Below are 9,991 nucleotides of genomic sequence, written 5' to 3'. Positions count from 1 at the left end.
CGGGGGTCGGGGGTTGCGATGGATGGTTGAGGTTGAATTTGGACACACGGCCTAATGGTGAAAGGCTAAACCTTCAATTACTGTGTCACACGGATAAGTGCGTTGTCGGATTGATTCCTGTCTATTTTTATGGTCCAGCTGTAGGTATTTATTAATTATAACCATTTCTTTATTACCTTATATCCATATGAAGAACAAAATTTTAAGCCAATGATGATGCTCTTTTCTGTATTAAAATCTTGACAGCATTTGAGCATCTTATCGTTGGTTTACCTTTTTTATCCCCCTTTTTTATTTAGTCTTTTTTTTAATGATTCTAGCAAGCCTACTGCCTTGAAGTTTGTAGACATTTACCACTTATTTCAGAATCAGATTCCATTTGAAGTTCCTTTTAAATGATTTGAATCGGTACCTCTAGGATTCATTGTTTCTTTATTATTTTGTCTTGAGAAGACTGAGAAGATTGATCTATATGTTTTGCTTTAAAATTTTTCTTGGCTCGATCTCATATGCTTTTTTAATTGAAGATTCTTTTATATGCTAATTATAGTCCACTGTTCGTACTTGAGGGCATATGCATTCCTATTGTGTCTTGAGTTTCTTAAATCCCTTGTCTGCATCTAATTGATAGTCATTTTTTTTTGTAGTCTTAAAATTTTATCCAGGGTGGCGGTTGAGATTCAACTAAATAAACTCTTTATCTACAACTTTGGCAAGTGATTTGCAAAATTTATATGGTATTGAACTTTGTTTATTTGGTTGTCATCACTCCCACTCAAATGTGTTGAAAGGTCAAAAATAATTTGTCATTACTGCTGTTGTGGTGATATTCCTCTTTCTAAATTTTTTTATTTGTGTTTGAGATGACATGTACCGAGTACAAAACCTTGTAAACTTTTGCAGAGACTTTACTTTATCTTGAATTATTTTCAAATCAGTTTTGAATGTTTTTATATTATGGTTATCTGGAGTTTGTTTGAATCGTTATCCTTTTTATTTCAGTCTTATCCAATCTCTTATATTATTGTGTTTTTGGAACATTTCATCTAACTTTAAAGAGTAATTTAAAGATAACTTTTTTCTGCATTTATGCAAAATAGTTCAAAGATAAGCTTATCCAATCCTTTATGTCTTTAGTATTTATAAAATATTTCATAATTTTCTATATATCAAATATTTGGGGTTTGCTTCTTCAATTCTCACCCTACATTCAATCATATAGGGTATTCAATGAGGGCTTAAGTCTGTTTTTAGAAATATTCTTGTACAACTTGTTTAAATTATTTTTGATCTACCTTTTTATATCATAATCCTTCAATATAAATTTTTTCTATTCTTTTTTTTTAAAATTTCATCTTTTACTCGACATTGTATAATACCAATTATTATTAATTTTACTACAAATCCTTGTTAACATTCTCATTTTCATGCTGCCCGACTTAGTTATTGTTTATATTTTTACCATCAAACATTTAGGATCATATAATATTAGCAGTCTTGTTGCAATTTTGTAATTTATTTGAAATCTCGAAGGTACTATCTTATTGTATATTACATCCCAAGCATTGCTTTAATTTTATCCCCTAATTTTAAACTCGAGAAATTATATCATGATATACATCTCAAATTTTTTTTATAATTTATCTACAATACATAAACCAATTATATGAAGATACCACTTTATCTTTTAGTAATATTATTTGTTAATTATTTGTTTATCCACTAATATTACATATGATCTATATCTCTTTTATTAAATTTGGTTTTCTCATCTTAAATTTTTTTTCATCAATATAAATTTCACTTATTTCTACAAATATGTCATAGCTTAGAACAATTCTTTAAAATGCATATAATAAGCTAGTTCATGTTGAATAGCTTTTTTAAGCACCTCCTCGTTTAGTGCAAACAGATTGAACTCGATGTTGATTCTTAATATGATCCTACTATGATCGAGAACTTTTGATCACCTAGAACCATTTTAAATCTTAGTACATGCTACATATGCATATTTTAATAACAATTGATGCACTTGACCAACCTTTTTATTTAATTTTATAGGACTTGATCTTAAACTTGGCCTATAATAACCATATGAAAAGTAATGAAATTTGGATGATCAAAACTATGAAAAATTATTACAACTCAAAAATTTAACGCAGGATTTGAGAAATCATTTGGTTTAAATGAGATTATATTGCATACATATGTTATCATTTTCATCATTAATCCATGAATAAATAGAAAAATATTTCCTATCATTTAAAAGGACCACACTAAAATTTTCTTTCTAAAATGATTCCTCTAAAAAAATAAGAAGCTTAATAAATGATCTTGCTGCAGTTTAAGAGGCTTAGAGGAGTTGCTATTAAAAAAACCTTGATTTGTATCCTTTTTGATAATAGTAGAATACTTTTTGGCACCACTATATTTGTCTTTAACACCACTATGTTTGTTTTTTGTAGAATTTATTATTTTAAAGAATGGTCGAATACTTGTATAAAAACTAAATTAATTTTGAATAAAATTTCTAGTTCCAATATTTACTTTTTTCAAATCATGTTAGAGACTCGAAGATTTTTCGGAGAGGTTACCTCATTATATTGGCGTCATATTTACTGTTGATACTTTCTTCTAATGTTATTGTTTTGGAAGATCAATTGAGTTTAGTCAAATTTGATACAATATAGTTTTTATAGAATGCGTGAATTTCAAAATATATTTGTTGTTTCCTTGATCCTGAAGTACTAGACATGTTTTCTAGTAAAAAGCTACTATATTCTTTCTTTGAATTTATTTGTCGTGTTTTTAAATTTTTATTGAAGGCAGTAAATTATTTTAAACTAAGATGTTTAATATAATAATTTTATGTGCTTTTTATCAAAAATTTTTACGTCTCATCTTAGTTCTACATTAGAAAATCTTGACTTGAAGTGTTTTATTTCACAAAGAAATTGAGGTTTTTTGTTGATCATTTAAGTTTTAGTTCTTATAATATCAATCCTGCTTGCCAATTCATGTTTTTTCGTTTTTCATTTAGGGTCCATTTCATCTTTTCAGTAATTTATTTTTGTTATGGCGTTGCTGCTATGTCTTTTCAGCATAGTTCCCACTGGTTTCACAAAAATCCCTAAACTTCTTATTGCCATACTCACATCCAAATTTGAATTTTATCCTAAACTTATTGAATTTTATCCTGTTGTTGTTATCAAAATTCTAAGTTAAAATTCATTTAAAATACATCATTTTTGCTGTCACTCATTATTATCATGAATCTTCTTTGTTGAAGAAATATAAGAAAAAGTAGTACACTTTTTTTTGTTCGAATCGACAAAATAGATATAATCTTATGAGAGAAACGTAGCTCAGCGGAAAAAAATTAGCAAAATAATTAATTTAAAATGTAAAAATTACTTTACACAATAAAATGATGGTTGGTGGCTTGCTGATTGAAGGTTGGAGGGTGGGGGATTGCAAAGTTACCTAATTATTTGGATGGCAAACACTAAGTCCAGTGGAGGAGGTGCTTGCATGGTTGGCCGAGGTAGTTGGAAGGCTAAAGTTGCAGTAGATAAGGTTGCATAGGATTAAGATTTTTCTATTCCCCACAAGTTGGGAATCTATGTTGATTATCCATGCTTACAACAAAGATATGCGTCGAATAAAATGGCACGATGTTGTGCACTCTCGGCGTCATTTGCAAGATTCAAAGTAGGGGTTAAATGGTACGTCCTATTTATGTTATTTACATAATGGTGAATGACACATTGCTCTCATGATGCACGCTATTTTGATTAGAGTTCAAATTTTTTAAGCACACATAAGAGTTCTTGGACAGTATAGCTCTCAGTGCTCTTCCATCTCTCTTGCTCGGTCTAGACTCACTCCTGTTCACCAATCTCGTATGAGAACTTCCATGGATGACACTTCGAGCCCGTCATTATACTGTTGATGCTTGACTCACTAATCTCACATTTCAAATGGCTTTAATAGTTGTTTAAGATTTAGAATTTCATAGTCATTTTGCTTCCAACTTTGTTCAAGACTTTTAAACATTCAGTGAGGGTTTTGATGCTTTTAAACTTCATTAAAACAACCATTCTTTCTTCATTTATTTTTATTTTAGTCATCTTCTCTGGTGCTAATGTCTTATTTTGATTGAAAAGGTTTAGTAAATTATTCATAAACTCATATGTGAAAGTTTCGTTTTCTCATCTATTTTTCTGTTCATAAAGAAATAGCCATAAAAATTGATATTGTTTTTTCTAAACTTTATTATTATTATTATTAATTTTTCTAAAATTGGGTTAAGTACTACGTGAACTATTTGGTATTAATGACTTAAGTGTTAGATGATTAGGAGTGTTAAGTGATTGGAAGAATAAATAACTGACACTGAACATATGCTAATGACTTTGAGTTATGGCTTCTAGAAAGATTACAAACCTTTTCTTACTGATACCATCAATTTTATCTATTAGTTGAGACGTTGAATTTTTACTCAAGTATAATTTTGATTTTTTTCATTATAATGATGGCTTATCTTTTAACCTAGTAACCTGGTAACTATTTATATTTAGTGGTTTTTTATCAATAATTTATTTAATATTTTACACCCTCTTTAAAATTATGTTCGTTGTGCCATGAGTTATGTGGTATTACATCATAAGGATTTTTGTGCTATGGTACACTGTTTGCCTTTGACAAGTATGATCTTGAAATAAGGTTGTTAAATTTTGATTGATTAATAGCTTTAGTAACAAATATTAGTAGTCAAAAGTTTTGTTGGAATTTAACTTATTTGAATGATTTCTTGAGTAATTTTTTTCTTTATAAAATATCTATCAATTTAAAAATGCTTTATTTTTTCCTTATGGATAGGGTTTTTAGCAATGTTAATAGTAATTTGAATGTCATACGTCATTATTACAATTTTTGTAGTAAAAATATTTAAATTATCCAGAAGATATGTAAGCTACATACCTTCATAATTCTCATAGACCATGATCTTAAATTTTGTTTCACTTCTGCTTCGAGCTATCACAAATTGCTTCATGCTTCTTTAAGCAACTAAAATTTTCCATATAAATAAACATAGTAAATTTTTGATCTATTGCATATCTAGTTGTAAGGATTTTGATACCTGTATTTGTCTTCCTATTTTAGAAGAACTCTTTTCAAGGCATTTTTTTGAGATACAATAATATCTTATATATTGCATCAAGGTGCTCCTTTATGAGGTTTTTCATAAATTGACTAAAAACACTAGCAAGAAAATAAATATTTAGTCTAGTGTGAGATAGATGAGTTCTTCTACTAATTATAAGTACGTTTGTCAAATGTATAAAAAATGATATTAATTTATTAGAATTAAATGAAAAATGATTCATGTATCCGGCCCCATTTAGTGGGGTAACGGCTTGTTGTTGTTGTTTTTGTACAAGTACCTTTGTCATTTGGGTTTCAGTCTTCTTTTGCCCCAACTAGGTTTAATATATTTATGATTGTGCTTGCTTCTTTACATCTAATTATATCAGTTTTCCTTAGTATATCGAAGGTGTATTTTTTTTTCTGAGATGGATATTCCTTTACTGAATAGTTCTATTTTTGTCCTCATAAAATTTTTTATTATGCCCTCATGCTTGATTTTAAACTTTTAGGAAATACACCTTCCATTTTTTTCTCTTATTCATAGTTCCCTATTAAGATAATATCATCTATACACCTTCATGATAAAAATTTTATCTTTAGATAATTTCTTGGTAAATAAAGTGCGTTTAGATTATTCTTGAGAGTAGCCATATCTTTTAATCGCCATGGAGAATCTGTAGAACCCATCTTTATTAGTTATTTTGAGCCATATAGGATTTGTTGAGTTTGCAGGCTTGGGCTTTATTTTTGTTACTGTAAAGTCATTGAGGTATTATCATATGGACTTAATCTTTTATGATTCATTAAGAAAGATATTTTTTACATCTAGTTGTTGGAGTGACGGATCTAAATTTATAGTTTAGAGAAAATAACCCTGGTAGTGTTCTTAACAATTTGGATAAACGTCTTTATAATCAATGCAATAGGTTTGAATAAAACATGTTTCCAGAAGTCTTCTTATGTATTGATTAACATTTTCTTTTGCTTTATACCTCACGTTGAGGATTCATTTGTATTCAATAGTTTTCTTCTCTTTGTGAAGATTTAAATGCTTTTAAGTACCGTTTCTTTCAAGGGCTTGAATATCTTCATGACTTGTATTTTTAATTCAGAAATTTTAAAGCTTCTTATAGTAGAGTCGTATTAAAAGTTAATTCTCATAGGAAATATACTGGTTGGTTGTATATATGACTATTTGGAGCAAGTTCTTGTGCTTAATATGAATATTTAAATTATTTCTAAAATTGGTATTACCTTGCCATTGTGAATCAGTGTTAGTAGTTGGGTTAGACATGGGTTTTTTTTGAGGAAAATGTATTAATCTACCCTGTCAGATGAATTTTCCCATCATTTGGAATAGACATCTTTTTGTATCTCTAAAGCTCTAACATGAGGGTATTTTGCCATTGTAATATTGATAGGGGCCTTGATTCAAGGACTATGTTTGTCCTTATATTAATGAGATAGGCGGTAGCTGTGAGCACATCTCCCTAGTATATTTTTCGGACATTGTGAGACAACATTGTGGACCTAGGTATCTCTAGGAGATATATATTCTTCTTCTTAGTTATCCGATTTTGCTGTGGAGTTTCAACACAGGAACTCATATGAATAATACCTTTCTTTACAAGGTTTATTTATATTCTCAATTTGAGGATTTGAATTATGTATTATAATTGAGTGGAAATCATGTTATGAATGATTGAAAGATTTATGCAGTTTCAGATTTTTCTTTCATGAGGAATGCCTAACTGATTCTAGTGTGGTCATCAATAAAGAAGATAAACCTTCCAACTTCATTAATGATTTTTAATTTTGATGGTCCTCAAATGTCACTGTAGATGATAGAGAAATGATGTGATGGTTTGTACTAAATAGATGTAGACATGACGAGTATGCTTAGTCAATCGACATGATTCACACTGATAAAACTCTAATTTTTTATTAATAAATAGATGATAATAATACATTGCAACATAATGAAAATTGGGATGACTCATACGTGATGTCATAATAGAACTTGATTTTCAACAAAAGCAGATGTAACAAACTCAGGAATATGGGAAGATGATGGTGAAGACGACACTTGTGTGTTAAGAGAATAGATTACTTTGACCAGATATAAGCCTTGATATAATTCAACACTATCGATCAATTTTCTTGAATCCACCACCTGAAATTCATAAGTGTTAGAATGAAGTTTAGTAACATAGTTTAGGTTTTGAGTAAACTTACTAATTGATGCTAAGTTGTAATCTAATTGGGGAACATATTACACAGAACAGAGCTATATATCTTTGAAAACGTTCACTTATCCTTTTCCAATAATCTTGGAGTGAGATTCATCTGCAAGTCGGAGAAATTTGGAGTCGGTAAACTTTTGTTAGTTGGTGTGAGCATGAATATATCCTGTCCTGTGAACAGAAGCACCTAACTCTATCATTCAAGTCCGAAATATTCCACTGTCAGTGAGATAAGAGGACATTATACCGTGGTGTATCATCAAGTTGGCAGACTGCTCAGTTGTGCACAAAAGAAGATTCTTCAGCACCTCTAATTGTTCCTTGGTGAAAGGGGTAGAGTCGTTCAATTCTTAAGAAACGGTAGCAGCACGGGCCTTTTTGTTTTGGTCTTAACTCCCTTGCTCATGTTTTCATTCTACAAGTTTTCCATATAATTTCCAACACTTATCAATTGTGTTACTAAGTTTCTTGCAATTTTCCTACAATAGACGATTAACATCTGAAGTGGAACCCGATGTCTTCATACTGTAAACCCTATGTGTATTTAGGGATGCAACTTGTTACAGGGAGGAAGTTGGTGACAATTGTTGTCGGAAGAAAGGTCCGATGAGTGGCTATTACAGAAGAGGAGCTTGCTGCTGGGAGAATTCAACGGAGAAAGGGCCTGCAACAAGGATTTTAGGCTGCAGGGAAGAGCTAGGAAGGGTATGCAACTCGATAGAAGGAATTTCGGTGACTGGAGTGAATTCTTGCGGCTGTTGGAGTTCTCTTCATAGGTTTTGGACTTCCGCTAGTGAGAGAATGTCCAACTCCCTTGGATTTCCGTTAGAGGGATAATCAAACCAAAGTAGGTTTGAGATTTTCACCATAGAGAGAAATTCAACCAAAGCAAAAGCACAGGGCAGTAGTTATGCCTCACATCCAAGCACTGGAAGAAGTGGCACTTGACAGCTAAGCACAGGGAAAGATTGCCTATAGGTAAACACATTACATGAAGATTATCTGACAGAGGAACTGGAAGGCTGCAAGAAAGACCAGCCTACAGAGAATAATGCCTGGAAGGAAGCCTACGGGGAGGAAATGCTTAGACGAAAGCTTGTCAGGAGGAGCGCCTGGGAGGAAGTATATAGTAGTCAAAAGCCTGTAGGTATATGACCTGCAGGGAGGAGCGACCTAGGAGCACATGAAAGCCTGTATGTATACTGTTACCGAGAGATGCCCGTAGGGATTGGAGACGATCGTGTTCTAGCACTGAAGGAGGATCTATGGCTTGTTCCCTAGCTTTGATACCAAGATGAAAGGTGGAGAAAATCATTCTCTCTTATTTCTAAATAATTTAATTACGACTCTTCTCCTTAAATTTTAAGGAACAATTAGACAAACTTAATTACAACCTTTACAACTTATCAAAAATTAACTAACTCGAAAAAGAAAGAAATATGACATAATGAAAAGAGCATAAAAGAGAATAATACTAAAATAGGAAATTCAGAATTCCACAGATCTATACTGAAATAATATTGACAACTAAAGGCTCATTTTGTCCTACCTTTGTGAGCGGGTGAGATGTGGCGCAAGATGAAACCAAAAAGCAGTAATCAAATTCATACAAAACAAGTCAATTAAGAATATCTTTGGAAAATGGTGGTTACTCAGCTCTTCGGTTCAAGTTAAGTGTGATAACAGAAGGGAGGTGATAGTAAGAGTTGGAGGGATTGTTGGATCTTAATGCAAAGTTGTGATGTCGCAAATTATGAGGGCCTCGGTGACAGATGGAGTTGAAATAGTTGCAATGTGTCCTTTGGAAGTCATCAGTCTGTGGCAGGCCAGATTGGTGGAGCAAATGAGTATAGAAAAGAATTAGTGTTCTGGTCTTTGTTGAGGGCTGTTAATGCATGTTATAGTGCAAAGCAAGAGGTAGGCAACAATCAAAACAATTATATATAACTATCCTATGCCTCGCTATTCTTCAATAAATTATAAATCCCATTAAATCCGTTGAATGGATGAATTTACCAAATCCAAGATTTACGACTATATTCTGAGAATTCTAGATTTATCAATTCTTGGGATTTAGGTTATCTATTTTGAGTGTCTAGCGGATTTAAGTTAACAACAACTTAAATTATTCTCTAAATCTCTTCTTAGCCGGCCATTAGGAGTTGCTGATGGAGTGAGATTCATATGGGTGTGAGTCAAGTAGGAGTGGGAGAGGAATTAGCTAAGAAACAAATAAATAAGAACATTATTTTTGCAAAACTTAGAATCATAGAGTTGTTATTCTCCCTCTGAATGTGAGTCTTGGTAAAAGAGGATTTTTTCTAAGAAGGTTACATCAATAGTACAACAACAACAACAAAGCCTTAATCCCACTACGTGGGGTCGGCTACATGAATCCTTTTTCTCCATTGCGTCCTACATAGTGTCATATTTTCATTTAGTTCTAGTAAATTAAGATCATTTTTAATACAATAAGCCCAAGTCTTCCTAGGTCTATCTCTGCCTTTCTTAACACAAATCGAATCTAAAACATCTACTCTTCTAATCGGATCATCAGATGGTCGACGTTTAATGTGACCAAACCATCTAAGACGACT

The 9,991-nt window shown here is 31.6% G+C and overlaps 1 protein-coding gene across 1 annotated transcript in view; it reads left to right on the top strand.

Moving 5' to 3' along the window:
• LOC110038969 overlaps positions 1-9,991 on the top strand; it is a 24,939-nt gene that overhangs the window by 1,039 nt on the left and 13,909 nt on the right.

This window comes from Phalaenopsis equestris, unplaced genomic scaffold (assembly GCF_001263595.1).
Source record: "Phalaenopsis equestris unplaced genomic scaffold, ASM126359v1 Scaffold234598, whole genome shotgun sequence".
Lineage (NCBI taxonomy): Eukaryota > Viridiplantae > Streptophyta > Magnoliopsida > Asparagales > Orchidaceae > Phalaenopsis > Phalaenopsis equestris.
The sequence above is the reverse complement of the archived record's forward strand: the minus strand, read 5'-3'. Positions and strand labels throughout refer to the sequence as shown.